Genomic DNA, 17089 nt, shown 5'->3' with positions numbered 1-17089 from the left:
ATTGAGAAAAATAGAAGTAATACAAAGAAAATTCCCTTATCCTACCACTGAATTCACTAACCTGCATGCTTCTGACCTCATATCCACTGCCTCCCTTCCAATTGTTCTGGAGCCGTCAGTGTGCCTATCCTAGGTCAATTCATCTCCTCAAACACTGGATCTAATCCTATCTGCCTATTCATGGAGTTTGCTTCTATAATTATCCACAGTCATTCTGAAATTATCAGTTTTTACCATCAGCATAAAAACATGATACAACATCTCTAATCTTAAAAAAACCATCCCAAGATGCCATGTCTCTTTCTAGCCATGATCCCATATTTTCCTTTTATAGAAAACTTCCTGAAGAAGTTTTTTATAGATGCTATCTTGCTTTCCTTGCCTCTCAATCTCTAGTGGAATCATTGCAATGAAGTTTCCATCCTCATCATCCTTCTCTAATGACTCTTGCAAAGATTAGCAAAGACCTCCATACTGCTGAAGTCAATGTCAATATTTAGCCCTCATTTCTAAGAGCATATGATAGAGATTTTACTTTTACCTCTTGAAACCCTTTCTTTACTTAGCTTTGGAGATATTCCACATGAATTACCTCATGGACCACTAGCACTCATCCTTCTTTCCAATATTGTCTTCCTTTTCCATTCTTTCAAATGTTGGAGAACTCAGGACTCCATCCTCAGTTATTTTCTTTTCTCTACCTATACTCACACCATAGATCATAACCGAAGGCTTGAATAAATACATGCTGATTATGCACAAATTATGTTTTCACCCCTGAATTTCCTCTGAATCATAGGCTACTCCTAATATCTGACTGGATGTCTCTTTAGCATCTCAAATTTAAAGTGTCTAAAAAGTTAACTCCCGATTTCTCTCTTCCAATACTATTCCTCCTATACTGTCCCCATCATAGCAAATAGCACTTCATTTACTGAGTTGCTCAAAAATCTTGGAATCATTTTCACTCCTCTCTTTTTCTGATGCCCCAGACTTAATTAGGAATGATGTCCTAAAGCTGGCCATGTCTTACCTCTTAGTGTTCAAACTACCACCATCTCTTGGTTGACTGCCTGCCTCCCAATTGGTCTCTCTGGTTCTGTAGCCAGATTGTGTCACTGTCCTCTGAGTATCCAATGGTTCCCCATAACATTTAGACTAAAATCCAGAGACATTACCATGGGCTACAAAACTGCATGATCTGTCTCCTGACTACTTCTCCAATCTCACTTCCTACCGCTTCTCTCAATTATTTCTCTATATCCTGCTTCTTAAGTATCTCAAGATTATATACACTCCAGGGATTTTACACTTGTTATTTTATCTCCCTGGTACAAGCCATTTGCTTGTCGGACTGCCATGCTACTTTCCTGAAATACAAACTATGTCTTCTACTTTTATGATAAGCAGTTGCCCTGTTTGCATGTCTTGCCTCCTCATATTCTTCATATTACTCGTCTTTCTTTGATGCATTATTTACCAATAATAAAAACCCTCCAATTAGAATATAAGCTCCAGGAGAGCAGGTGCTTATTCTGTTTGGTTCATTATTATATTCTAAGGGCCTGGCATATAGTAAGGCCCTGAGAAATATGTGTCAGACTAATGGGGTTGCCAAAATTAGCAAATAAAAATACAAGCTGTCTAGTTAAATTTAAATTTCAAATAAAAAGCAAAATTTTTTAGTATAAGTATTTCCTAAATATTGTCTATATTTTGTATGGCAAGCCTATGAATTATTAACCTTGAATAAGCTCAAACTATCTAATATTTGTTAAATGCTAGTAACCATCACATCTATAAAAATCAATCTTTTTTATACATTAGGCACTCAAATGCTTGACAACTAACTGAATTTGTAAATGAACATCTCCTCTGTCCTTAGGTCTGTATTTTGAGATGCTAGCAAACAGGTCCATTTAGGGGTAGATTTTTGAAATGTGCTATTTGGATAACATGAAGACTATTAGAAGAATCATCTATAGCTCTGTATAACTAAAATTCAAGAACATAATACTGAAGGGCTTTAATCTAGGCAGAATATATTTAATTAATTATAAATATCAGGACTGAATTATTTATAGAAAGGAAAATCAGCTAGCAATGCAAATATTATTTAAATGGCATGACGCATAAGAAAAGAGTAGATTGGGAGTCTGGAGATGCAGTTTGTGGCCTCTGATTATCAACTCAGACACATGAGTGGTTGTGTTGTAAGACCATGCTGGGCTCCGTTCCTTTATCCATAAATCAATGGTGTTTGACTCCTTAATTTCTAAAATTCTTTAAAGCTAAAATCTCCTTTACTATATATTGAAAATATACATATCTCAGATGATAAAACATCTGTTAAAATGATGTTGTGTATTTTGCTATGGTTAGAGAACTATGTGGGCAGGTTTTTGGCAAGTATAAACTTAAATATTAGTTTCGATATTTGTGCTTTAAACTTCATTTTTTCCTGCAAAATGAGGTATTTGCTTATTCATTCAACCAAAATTATTGGGATAATTTCCAGGTATAAATATGTTTGCTTTTGGAGATCCTAAATGACTATAGTAAGATTGTCTCTGCCCTTCAAGGAACTCGTGGTCTGGTCGTGGGAGAAAGACATGTCAAATGCAAGGCCAGGATAACTTGTCATGGTAGAAGTAAATACCAGGTAGCACAAAGGCAGAAAGGAGGAAGAGATAAATGTCTCCCTTTTGGTAGAGATTGAAGTGAGGCTAAGGATAGTTAAAAAATATCTAACCGAATATATATCTTGAAAGTTAAGATAGACATGACATTGTAGAAAGAGTGAATGTGGTCATTGTCTATGTGTGAATTTGTATAACTGTTTTTTTCACAGCCGATGTCCATGTGTGAATTTGTATAATTGGTTGATGTCTATGTGTGAATTTGTAAAACTGTTTTCTTCATGATTGATGTCCATGTGTGAATTTGTGTAATTTGCTTTTTCTTCCAGGGCCACTTTTGTAATCCACACAATGGAGCTAATACTTGCCTCCAAGCATTTTGGGCAATGTTGGATGTGAAAATTCCTGACACACCGAGTTCAGGATAATTTCCTGAATGACAACTACACTTTTAAGAAATAGACTAATGGATTTTGCATTGATAATGATAAGTAATTTTTAAAGGCTTTAGCACAAAAAGCTTTTGGTGGATCAGTGCCAGTACATGTCAGAGATTACAACCATCTTCAGGAAACTGAGAAAAAATTAGAATAAAGTCACATAGTTGTGTTAATGTCAGATGAATTATTATTATTTTGGGGGAAGCATTGTTTTTTATTCTGAGATTAAGCCCTGTGTAGTTATTTGGCTGGAAAATATGCTTTATTTTATGAAAGGCTGATTAAGGAGATGGTTGATTGATTGATTTGAAAAATAATGTCCATACCTTATAAAATATGAAGTTAGCAGTAATATGCTTGTCATATAAATATTTTAAAAATTTAAAATTTTTAAAAATTTTTACTAAAATGTAAAATTATGGTAACCATTGAATAAGAATATTTTCTTTATGATAAGTGAGGTTTAACATAATACTACCTTCTTTAAGTAAACATGAATTCTCATTTTAAAGATATATTTAAGATGTATTTACTATTCTCTGACATTAATAAAGCCATTTATTTGCAAGGGATATAATTAATGATTTAAAATAAAAATTCAAAATAGTTCTAAAAATTTTTAATTATTGATAGTACATCATTCATTCATTTACTCTCTCACTCAACAACTATTGGGCACCTACTCTATGGCTGGCACGATTGTAGGTATTTAAATCAGTTCTAAACAGGAAAGACTAGATCTCTGCACTTATGCAACTCATATCCCAGTAAAAGAGATAGGCAATAAATGAACAAATCATATTTAATATCTTATTATCATTGCATCAAGTTTTTTGCACGAGGGCCCTTGGCCCTTAGCTCTCATAATTATAATATTCTCTCTACGAATTTTGCACAGGGTGTTGAAAATTGCTCAGCTTACTAATGAAACTATGAGAGGCTAGTTGCATAAGTGTAAGACTGCTTCAGCTTCAGTCTCTTTGGGACACTGATGTCTCACTTTAGTAAAGTCAGAAGCTCACTTTTCTCCGTCTGTAAAGTGGACATGAGAGAACATTGAAAAATAACGATTGAATGAGATAATGTGGGTGTAGTACAACTTGGTTAGTGCTCCACAAATCTTAGCTATTACCATTATCATTAAATATTAGTCTATTTACACTCAAGAACAAAGAGAGTAGGGTGTCTTAGCGGGCACAATATGGAGAAAGTTCTGGTGCCTTGTCTTTTAAACTACTTACTGATTGCTGACTCATAACAGGATTTTGTTGCAGGCAAAGTTTAGGATATATGTTTTGACTTTACAGTTATGCACAGATCAGGGGCGCCTGGGTGGCTCAGTCGGTTAAGCGGCCGACTTCGGCTCAGGTCATGATCTCTCGGTCCGTGAGTTCGAGCCCCGCGTCGGGCTCTGGGCTGACAGCTCAGAGCCTGGAGCCTGTTTCAGATTCTGTGTCTCCCTCTCTCTGACCCTCCCCTGTTCATGCTCTGTTTCTCCCTGTCTGAAAAATAAATAAATTAAAAAAAATACCTTTACAGTTATGCACAGATCAAATGAACTCTAGCGAAGTTCACTTCTGTTATTTGATAATGTAAGGGACGCTGTATAAAAAGCATAGCCGGTACTGTGGACTGGGTGGCTTATTTATCTCTCAGTAGTGTGCCTTGTGCCTGCGTGAAGTCACTGACACATCTGATACTGTGATTACTTGGTAGACTCTGGACAAGGAGCTATAATATACATGAAGGTGCAGTTTGCATCAATAACTAAAATGCTCTAACAATAAGAAGTTGGATATCATATGTGCTTTATTTTTCCATTTTATGATCCTCACTTCCAGTTTATATATAAAAGCAAAACATTTATTTTCTTATTTATTCAGTATATTTGATAAATATTTAGAATGTTTACTCTGGGCCAAACTTTCACTGAAAATTCTGAGCTTTATCTGACAAATAGGGTATATCTGATAACTTTACAACCTAGAGTCTACAAGTAACATGTTTTATTTGATGGGTCATTCTTCATTAGAAATATTAAAAAAAAACCATGAAAATTAGAGAAGCAGTATGAAGCAATTGGAGGTTTGAAAAAGTTGGAAATTTGGAGCCAGACAGATCTAGGTCCAAATCTTAATTCTTTTATTTATTAGCTATATAAATGACCTCTTTGTACGTCACTTTCCTCATTGGTAAAAAGACAAGGGTAGTATCTAGTTGATAACGATTGGACGAAATAAGGTAGATAAAACTACTACCACTCAGTAGAAATCAATAAATGTTCATTTTCTTTCTGTTCCTCTTGGCACCACAAAAGACACTTTTAAGTACAGATATGGACGTGTTTGATTTTTATCCATTTATTATTTCATTTATTCAACAGATAATTTTTGAGTAATCCCAATGAGGTAGGATATATGGACAGTTGAATGTCCACACTGCAAGATGACCTACTCTGCTCCAGCATCGTGACTCTGATTAGGGCTGCCCATTTCCTCAGATGTTGGGAGAATCAATGCCATCCAGTACGGCCAAACAGGAGCTGGGCATTGCTGTCCACCAAGTGGTGGGAAGGTTGCAGCAGCTGACATTTTTAGTGTAGGCAGGACTGAATGAACAGATATGCTTATTCATTAATAGGGGAATACATTAAAGTGATCCTCTCAGTTTGATTTTTCAACATTTAAAAAATGTATGTAAAACACTTGTGTATCAAATTTTTATACACATGCCAGGGAAAGATAATAAATTCAATTTTGGGATGGTAGGTTAAGTAGTGAACTGAGCCTATAGCCTGAGTGATTGATGAAATGTGATTGCTAACTATGGATAAAAATAGCATGTTTGTGTGTATGAATGTTTGTTTGTTTGTTTATTTGAGAAGGAGATAGATTCCCCAGACACAGCAGTAGACTTAGGTATAATTTTCCCTTTTGCTGTTGCTTCGAGGGCAGGACAAACCTTGGAAATAGGAGCAACTAGGCATGAGGAAAAATTTAAAGCTAACTACTGTGTCACTTGTGGGAAGTGGGCAATGTCCTGTCTTCCATTTCCCTAGCATCTTGAAGAAAAAAATCCTTGACCCGATTAACAAATATGGTTCATAACATTAAAAATAAACAGCCTATTTTTACTCCTGTTATTCTAGAGATCATGCTAAGATGTTGAGGGTACAAAAAGTAAAAGAACACCATCTCTCTTAAGTGTGCTGCATAGAGGTGGGGAGGAGGTGTATAGGTAGATACTTTAATAAATAAATACAATACACTGTTATAAATACTATGATCAATAACACTATATGTTATAGTGTGGGCATAAACATGAATGGTCACTTTTTCCTGGGTCTATCAGTCAAGGTTCAGTCAGAAAAATTAAAGTTACTCCATATATTCCAGTTGTAAAAAATCAAGTCAAGGAATTAGAAGCTTTATATTTTTGAAAGAAACGGGGAATCAATTTATTAAAATTGCCACCAGTGTTCTTAGCCTAGGTGACCAGAGTGTGTATGTTTTTTTAGAATTCATCAGAAAGTATAATTTTCCACAATTTCTGGGAAGCTCCTATCAACTACCCCACCCACAACAGTGAGGTAGGTGGCTCTCAAGAGTATTGATGATTTTCAGTATTGGCTTGTCTCTTACCAGCTGTCTCCTCCACCCCAAAGTAAATATATTTACATATTATCTACCTTAATTTGATTCCCAGGTTTCTTTGTTTTGAGGTCTTTTTTTACCCCTTTTATTTTCTTTGCTATATCACAGGCTTATGCTTGAGTTAAGAAACTAGTTGATTTGGGACAGGATGCTAGAGACCTATTTACAGAAGATGCCAAGAAATCTCCAGAAGGGGAATTCATTCTAAGGAGAGAGAGTTGTGCATTCTAGTTAGATTCAGAGAAACATAGGCAAGGTGGATACCACCATGTCAAGCACACAGATCCTTTGTAGATTGAATCACCTAGGACTTGCCTACATTACAGCAAACAATTATAATAAAAAAAGAGTGAAATACTCAAAGACCTACACTGGTACAAAATGACAGCTCACTGGCCCAAGCAACTTGTGCCGTGATGAGCAAGGTTAGGAATGACCATTAATGTTAAGCTTAATTCAGGAACTATTTCTCCTGCTCCCAACTTATAAGTTAATGACATGTACTTAAAAAAAAACAAACAAGCAGAAGTTTGGAGAAACTGGCTTTAAATGACCCTCTTCATAGTCAACTAATCCCTACTAAATCCTCCACTAGGTCCCCCTCTGTTAGCTGTCTTAAATTCTTCTTCTTTCCCTTGCTCTCTCTGCTTTAGTTTCAATGATGAATTTTCTGTTTCTCAAACACTGAATGTGCTATTTCATACTCAAAGTCTTTTCACTTGCTCCTTTATTTTTTTTCAGGTCCCCATTCAAATATCACCTTCTCAGGGAAGTCTTCCCTGATGGCCCCCCTTACTCTCCAGCCTGTTTTTCTCTGCATAGTGGATATATAGCACTCATGGATTTCCCCTAATATTTTATGCTTCCTCTCCTCCTTTTGACAGTGTCTCATATTGTGAATCCAGTACAGACTCCAATTTTTCTAATGTAGAAGTTAAAAAAAAAGCATTTCTTGACAATGGAGTACAGATACCACTAATCACATGGAAGGTTTTTTTTAAAAAAAAATTTTTTTTTCAACGTTTATTTATTTTTGGGACAGAGAGAGACAGATCATGAGCGGGGGAGGGGCAGAGAGAGAGGGAGACACAGAATCGGAAACAGGCTCCAGGCTCTGAGCCATCAGCCCAGAGCCTGACACGGGGCTCGAACTCACGGACCGCGAGATCGTGACCTGGCTAAAGTCGGACGCTTAACCGACTGCGCCACCCAGGCGCCCCATCACATGGAAGGTTTTGAGTTGGAAGGCAGCAGTGTGACAAACAGGCTGAGTGTGGGTACTCACTCATGCTAATGCAAATGTCAGCAGAAGCCATGAGTCCTTGGGTTGGCAGGAGAGAAAACAGCCTTGTTGATAATGCAAAATACAAAAGTTAGCAACAGTAACAGCAGCCATAGCAGCTTCCTGAGGTGAGTTTTGTAATAAAGTTCTGGGGGTCGTTGTTGTGTGAACTTTCTATTAGCTCTTAATAAATTCCTTCCTGCAGAGGCAACTAGTAGCTTCTATTACCTGCATTTAAAAAAAAAAAAAGTTTATTCATTTATTTGAGAGAGAAAGAAAGTGTGAGTGGGGGAGTGGCAGAGAGAAAGAGAGAGAGAATCTGAAGCAGGCTCCTCTTGTCAATGCAGAGCCTGATGCGGGGCTCAAACTCATGAATTATGAGTTCATGATCTGAGCTGAAGTCGGACGCTTAACCAACTGAGTAACCCAGGCACCCCTTTATTGCCTGAATTTAAGACTCTGAATTATAACAACATGCATTTATTTTTCCTCATGGCATCCCACATATTATTTACTTGATTGTTGTGCTTACTGTCTACTAGAATGTATCCCAGGTATCTAGAACAGTGCCCTGATTCCTAGAAGGTGTTCAATAAATATTTGATGATGAGAAGAATGGGATAAACATGAAAGATCCCCTTTTGACCCATAGATATTTTAGCTATCAGTATTAGTTGTCTCTTATTACATAACTACTCCAGATGATAGTGGCTTAAACTTGCAAATATTTATCACATCACACAGTTACTATGGGTCAAGAATCTGGGAATGGCTTAGCTGAATGGTTTTGGCTCAAAGTTTCTATAAAATTGCCATCAAGGTGTTGGGAGAGGCTGCAGTTACTTGATGGCTTGACTGGAGCTCAAGGGTTTGCTTCCAAGATAGCCCACTTACATAGCTGCTGGCAGGAAGTCTCAGTTTCTTGCCATGCAAGTCTCTTCATAGATTGCTTGAGTGATCTCATCATATGGCTGCTGACTTCTTTCCCTGAGAAGTAATGAGAGAGAGAGAGAGAGAGAGAGAGAGAAAGACAGTGGGGGGAGGGGGGGAGGTTACAATGTCTTTTATGACCTAGTCTCAGAAGTCTAACATACCCACTTCTATCACATTCTGTTCATTAGAATCACTAAGCACTGCTCACACTCAAGAGGAGGGGAATTATTCTTAAAAAAAAAAAGATTTCATTTTTTATTTGAGAGAGAGAAAGAGAGCCCTTGAGTGGGGGAGAGGGGCAGAGGGAGACAGAGAGGATCCCAGGCAGGCTCTACTCTCAGTACAGAGCCTGGCACAGGGCTCAATCCCACCACCCTGAGCTGAAATCAAGAGTTGGACACTCAACCAACTGAGTCACCCAGGTGCCCCTAAGGAATTAGCCTTTTGGAGAGGAGAATCAAATAATTTTTGGACATCCACTTAAAAACCAACTTCATGAAAGCATGGGGTGAAAAAGCTGTAGTCCTATTTCCCATCTCTTTCTAGGACTGCCATCACATATTTCTTATCTCCTTTTCCTTAGTAATCATACCCCTATATTATTTGGAGAAGCAATATGCTCATCTAAAATACCATATTTTCTGCCTCTTTGAAGTTTGATTTGGCCATGTGATAAGGTTCTGGGAAGCTGCTGACTCAATAGGAGGTGAACTCTTTTCATACTCCTGTCCTTTATGCCTTCCTGCTCTTTGGAATGTGAACATGATGGGGGGCTCTCCAACACCTCCTAGACCATGAGCCATCTTGACAATGAAATATAGAAAACACAAAAATGGAAAAGATGATGATTTTGTGGAGTCACCAAACAAGACCTAAACTACGTCTTCTATCTTGCTGAAACCAATATTACTTTGGGTTATTTATAACCTATTGACTATTTTATTATAGTCAAACTAATTCTGATACCTGTATCCTTGGGAAAGTGATTCAACCTGTCTTTTGTTTACTCTCTCTCTGAAATTGTCATACCCCATGGTAACTCACTGGCAGGGCTGAAAGGGAAAGTCTTTGATCCCTGTCTGTTTCTCCCCCATCACATAGATTCCACGAAAGTCTTTTTTCTACTCATCTTGGAAAAGTTAGTAATTACTGACATTTTCTTTCATTTCTTTAGATATCAGGGGCTTTGTATCATAACACACTTGAGAAAGTCTTCCAAATGCTTTACTAATTTTTGTGTTTTTTTTTTATTTTTAAAAAAAAATTTTTTTCAACGTTTATTTATTTTTGGGACAGAGAGAGACAGAGCATGAACGGGGGAGGGGCAGAGAGAGAGGGAGACACAGAATCGGAAATAGGCTCCAGGCTCTGAGCCATCAGCCCAGAGCCTGACGCGGGGCTCGAACTCACGGACCGCGAGATCGTGACCTGGCTGAAGTCGGACGCTTAACCGACTGCGCCACCCAGGCGCCCCTACTAATTTTTGTTTTAAGGGAGATGAATATCTCTCAGCAGGAGAGATCCCGCTTATTTCATTTTCATTCTGTCCGCTGAGCTTGACATTTTATCCTTCACTCTATAGCTCACCGAGACTTTCTGATATCCTTTACCCTCAAATCTATCCCTTAGAGTCCTTTCCAGGCTCTAGAAAACTCCCTATAGTGACAATAGTATATTGTCTAAACATTTATTTTGTTATGTGCTGCATACCTTAGGGTAATTATTTCTAACCCTTGTGGCCATCCGGAACAGTGGCACTATTATTATCTCCATTTAAAAAGGAGGAAATCAAGCCCTGGAACCTTGCTCAGGATCACAGAGTTCAAAAGTGGCTAAGTTTGGATCCAGACCAGGCTCAGAACGATCCCAGAGCCAGTGTTCTTTCCACTTCGCCTGCTCTTAAACTCCACTGAGATCTTGCTGGACACAATTACAGTAGAAAGTATAAATATGGATTGAAAATTACAATGTAATTGCCAAATTGGCTGACTTTAGCATACACAGCCTTGGGAATCCATCTGTCTACAACATTTTTTTCTTAATAGAATTTGTTGAAACCAGATCAGCACATCCTTGCTAGTGGGGTCATTGGCCAGGATATGGGAATCACTTCATGAAATGAGTGTTTATGAAAGTAGGATGTTGCCAGAGGGTTGTGTTTTAAGTGACTATGTTACGGAACCATGCTGGAACTCTGGCAGAAAAACCAAGCGGCACTCAGAGATCTTGGTGGATCAGAGATTTATTTAACACCGGCGGGCTCAGAGGAGACAATTTCTCCAAAGATTTGATCCTGAATGCAAGTGGGAAGGGTAATTTATAGTTGTCAGCCTCCATATTTGTGCTGCATGGGCAGCAAACAGGGCAAGAAGAGCCCAGAAGAGGGGTTTCTAAGCCAGAGACCAGAGTTTGTTTTAGTCCCATTGGCCATCTTATGGTGTAAAATTATATTCATTTTCCCAACAGAAACACTCAATGGTAAATAATTAGACCCTGCCCACCTCTCTGCTCACCGTCTCTTGAGGTCATATCAGATGAGCAGTAGCAACAATGGAAACCAGAGACGTGCAAGATACAGTGAAGGCTGCAAGGGGCAGGAAGGAGGAGGGTGGAAGAAAAAGAGAGATGGTAGGAACATTCACATATATTTCCACCTAGCACAATGCATGTTGTCACTATCTAATTTCAACGAATACTTTATTTAACCTTCACATACCCTATTGGCTAGGCTTTACTAATCATATTTTATTAATGGAGAAGCTGATTGTCAGAGAGTAAAGTCAATGAAATCATAGGTACAAAGAACGATCAAGTAAAGATTTGAATTCAGAGTTGTCTGATTCCAAAACTCATGCCCCTTGTAGTATATCATGTTACCTATTCGTGAGCAGTGATATTAATAGTATTGCCTGTTTTTATCTTAGTTTTTATTTTACATATATTCTCTCATGTACTTTCATAATAATTTCATAATACAGTTGTGATAGTTAATTTTATTTCAATTTGGCTAGGCCACAGTGCCCAGGAATTTGGTTAAACATTATTCTAGATGTTTCAATAGAGGAATTTTTAGATTAGATTAACATTTAAATCAGTAGACTTTGAGTAGCGCAGATAACACGAGTTGGCCTCATCCAATCAGTTGAAGGCCTTGATGGAAAAAGACAGACCTCTCCAGGGGAAGGGGCACATCTGCTTTCAGACTGTCTTTGGACTTGAACTGCAACTCTTCTTTGAGCCTCCAGTATTCCAGCCTACCCTGCTGATTTTGGACTTGGCAAGCCTTCCCAACTATGTGTACCGATTCCTTAAAATAAATCTTTCTCTCTTTCTGTATGTATACATCCTGTTGATTCTGTTTCTCTGAAGAACTCTAATACAATAGTCATTATCACCCCTGTTGAGGACGTGTAAAGAGCTTCAGAAAGGTTTAATAATTCTCCTCTTAAACTGGTGAACTCTCCAAGATCGCACAGGTGATAACTGGAGGACCTAATACTCGAAATCAGTTCATTCATCTCAAGCCTATTTTTTTCCTATGTTTTTTTGAAATTATTCTTTAAAAATGAATACACAGTAAAGCTCAGTTTATAAGTTTCTATGGTTACTCTAACAAATTACCACAAACTTGGTGGCTTAACACAAATTTATTCTGTTATAGTTCTGGGGGCTTTAAGTCTAAAATCAGTTTCACTGAACTGAAGTCAAGGTGTGGGCAGGGCTTGATGGAGCCTCCGGGAGAAGAATTGATTTCCTTGTCCTTTTCTGCTTCCAGTGGCTCTATGTTTTCCTTGACTTGTGATCTCTTTCTCCATCTTCAAAGCATATTACTCCAGTCTCTGTTCCCCACATCACCTTGTCTTTCTCTTGTCTGTGGTCAAGTCTCCCTTTTCCTCCCTCTTAGGATGCTGTGATTACATCTGACTCACCTGGATAATCCAGGATAATTTCCCCATCTCAAGGTCCTTATTTTAAAGTTTGTTTACTTATTTATTATGAGAGGCGGATAGAAGGGTGGAGGGGCAGAGAGAGAGAGGGAGAGAGAGAATCCCAAACAGGCTCTGTGCTGTCAGTGCAGAGCCTGACACAGGGCTCGAACCCATGAACCATGAGATCATGATCTGAGTTGAAATCAAGGGTCAGACACTTAACCAACTGAGCCACCCAGGCGCCTCTCAAGGTCCTCATTTTTATCATATCTGCAAAGGCTCTTTAGCTGTATAAAGTAACATCCACATGTTTCAGGGATTAGGACTTGGGTATTTTATGGGCCGTTATTCAGCCTACCACTCTCAGATTTCTTTCCACTTCTCTCTCTCTCTCTCTCTGTAATATATCAGTTAGTTTTAGTTTGATTACAAAAATATGCTTACTTTTCCTTTACTTTCTCATTTACCTTGTTAATTGTATTATGAAATACATTCAAATGAGGGCTCTGAACAGGAGTGATTAGAAATATTAGAACAAAAGATATAGAATTGTTGAATTAGAAAAACACATTACATCTATTCTCAAAAATTATGGTTTAGAGTCCATAGACATCCTCAGAGCCCATACATTAAACTTTCTCCCTCAGGAAAGTTTATCAAATCTATTAATTAACTGCAAAGGTAACTGATGAGTATCCCTTCCATTTAGAAGAACAACCAAAATGTAGGACTCTGGTAGGAAAGGAAGCAGACATAACTCGAATCCTCAGACTTTTAATCAGTTCCCAGATGACTGAGAGCTGACTAAATCCGATGCATCAAAAGTCACTTTGTTCCTATGGGTTCTTATTTCCTTCATCCTGAAGAAGCCCCCCAGGGCCTCAGTTACTCAGATCTCGTACCCATAAAGCAAGTTTTCTGGTGTCAGCAGCTTATTCTCTCTGCTTCAGCAGCCTCCTGGGGGTCATGCATGCCTCAGCCAGGTAGAATTGTGCAGTGACAAGAGAGCTTGAGCTTTGTGTTTAGAGAGACCCACATTTGAATCCCAAATCCACCACTCAGTATGTGATGTCCTTGAACTTCATGTAAAACTTTAACTCTCCGCCAGAGGAATGTGGATAATAATATTTTGGCACATAGAGGTTGCTTCGAAGGATTGAATGAAAGCAAAGCTATTGTGATTGCCTAGCCTCCGTTATATTTCCTAGGCAGCCATTAACCGTTGACTTATTACTGCGCCTCCTAGCGTTACAGGCAGAATGAAAAGTACCAGATGGTCTATATTTAGAAGCAGCCCTGCTCTTCTTTGCAGAGAGGAGGCTAGCAGCGCTGAAGGTGACTTACAGGTGTTGACAGAATGGTTGCGATGGCGCAGTGCTTTCCTCCCCAACAGCCATCGCCTCTTCTAGGCTAATAGAACCCCAGTTTTGTCCTGACACTGGGCAGCCCTGGGCAGCCTTCAGAGGATGAGTGCCCGACTCTTCTAGGCCAATCGTGATCACTAGTCATTTTTGTAGTGATTAGTTCAGAGGTGGCCATGTGAATTGTTTCCGGTGGATGAGACATAAGGGAACCTCAGGGAACTTTCCTGAGGAAATTCAGGGAAAGGTTTCCTTCCTTGATTGGTTTAATCACCTCCAATTCATTTCTTTGGCGATGAAAGGGGGTAGGGTGGGAGTCCCATCCTAGGGTTATGGGGATGGCTGAACACATGACACCAGACACTGGACAGATGAGATTGACAGCAATTTATTAGTTACATGTACTCACAGCCCAGGGAAGGAGGACACCGTGCCCTGCAGGACCGCATGGGGATTGCACTAGGGAACAGAGTAGACAACAAGGGCCTCTGGGACAGGCATTGTAGTTTCAAGAGAGTGGGGATGCTCCCCCTTTCCTGTGGGGAGATGTGATTGGATAGTTTGAATAATTCTTCTGGCTGTCAGGGAACTGAAACTTGTTACTTAAGGATAATCGGGAATTGCACTGATCACCTTGAAAAGGAGGATTGTTTGGCTACAGGACCTTAACCGTGGGAAAAGTGTGGAGAGGGGACTTTTATTTATTTATTTTATTATTTTTTAAAATTATTTTTATTTATTTATTTATTTATTTATTTAATGAAATTTATTGTCAAATTGGTTTCCATACAAGACCCAGTGCTCATCCCAAAAGATGCCTTCTTCACTGCCCATCACCTACCCTCCCCTCCTTCCCACCCCCCATCAACCCTCAGTTTGTTGTCAGTTTTTAAGAGTCTCTTATGCTTTGGCTCTCTCCCAAACTAATCTCTTTTTTTTTTTTTCCTTCCCCTCCCCATGGGTTTCTGTTAAGTTTCTCAGGATCCACATAAGAGTGAAAACATATGGTATCTGTCTTTCTCTGTATGGCTTATTTCACTTAGCATAACACTCTCCACTTCCATCCACGTTGCTACAAAGGGCCATATTTCATTCTTTCTCATTGCCAAGTAGTATTCCATTGTGTATATAAACCACAATTTCTTTACCCATTCATCAGTTGATGGACATTTAGGCTTTTCCCACAATTTGGCTATTGTTGAGAGTGCTGCTATAAACATTGGGGTACAAGTGCCCCTATGCATCAGTACTCCTGTATCCCTTGGGTAAATTCCTAGCAGTGCTACTGCTGGGTCATAGGGTAGGTCTATTTTTAATTTTTTGAGGAACCTCCACACTGTTTTCCAGAGTGGCGGCACCAGTTCGCATTCCCACCAACAGTGCAAGAGGGTTCCCATTTCTCCACATCCTGGAGAGGGGACTTTTAGGTCATAAGATACTCTCCTAGTTTTTCCAGATGTCAAGACAGTACATAATATTTGGCCTTAATTTTAGGCCATGCACCCTACTGACTTGAGAGAGGTGGGGATGGGCAGAGGGAGAAACAGAGAGAGAGAAGAGGGAGAACCACTCTTTCTTCTCTTTGGATATGGTCATGTGTGAACATGATGGTTGTAGTTAGAAACATAACATCAATTTTGCAACCATGAAAAGAAACATTGTGGATATTCCAAGGATGGGGGAGAAAAAGAGCAAGACTGGGTCCCTGATGGATTCTTTGAAGTTGCTAAACCTCCCTTGAAATCTTTTACTACCAGACCTTTTTTATGTGACAATAAACCTCTACTGTTGAACCACTTTTAGTCTGTTATTCTGCCTCTTGTAGTTGAAATATCCTGACGTGGAGTGATAGATGCTTCTATTATCTGCTGGGGACACTTTTCCTGTGATTTTATATATGTCTTATATAATGTCTTTTCCGTGACTAATATGGTGATTGTATTGTATTAGTTATGGCTATGCTATAAGGATGGTGTAGAGTCCCTCCTGGACCAAGTTGAAAGACTAGAAAAATCAGAGAGAAAACCAATGGAAAGCTATTGAGTTTGTCAGCCTGCTGCCCACCTTAAAAAGAGAATCTGACTTTTATTTGACTCTTAAACAAAATTTTCACAAAATTTAAGTCATTACTAATTACTTAGTCATCCCTAACATATAAATTTATTCCTAGGCCATTGACTACCTTCAGACTACCTTATATGTGCTTTTTTTTATTTTTTAATTTTTTAAATGCTTATTTATGTTTGAGAGACAGCAAACACAGCAGGTCAGGGGCAGAGAGAAGGGGACAGAGGATCCAAAGCGGGCTCTACACTGACAGCAGCGAGCCCGATGTGGGGCTCAAACCCTCAAACTGCGAGATCATAACCTGAGCCAAAGTCAGATGCTTAACCAACTGAGCCACTTAGGCACCCTGGTTACATGTGACTTTAAACATATAGGGCATCTGTATATCTTGTTTTTCACCTATTTTGCAGTCCATGAAAAATTTATAGTTAAAATAAGTTATCTACCTTAGAAATGTGACAAAATAAGCCAAAAATAAAATAAGGACCATGTTCTAGAATAATGAAGGACCAATTTCAGATTCTTATCTTTTTGAATTTATATATTTAATAAGAATAAGCAATAAAAAATGAATGATGTTATACTTTTGTAGGAAAATGGAACAATTTGTTTATTACCAAGATTATTACCAAATGACTTTATTTGCTTAAACCTTGAATCAAATTGTCTCTGAGCCTTTAAATGTCCTATGGTATCATTTTGAAAATTACCTATATTAAAACTTATATAATAAAATATTTTAAAATTCTTCTAATGAGTTTTTAGTAAAAGCTTAAGAAAACGAT

The sequence above is a fragment of the Lynx rufus genome, unplaced genomic scaffold (assembly GCF_022079265.1).
Source record: "Lynx rufus isolate CCGP_SWC_20201006 ecotype Redwood Valley unplaced genomic scaffold, mLynRuf1.p SCAF_2, whole genome shotgun sequence".
NCBI lineage: Eukaryota > Metazoa > Chordata > Mammalia > Carnivora > Felidae > Lynx > Lynx rufus.
The sequence above is the reverse complement of the archived record's forward strand: the minus strand, read 5'-3'. Positions refer to the sequence as shown.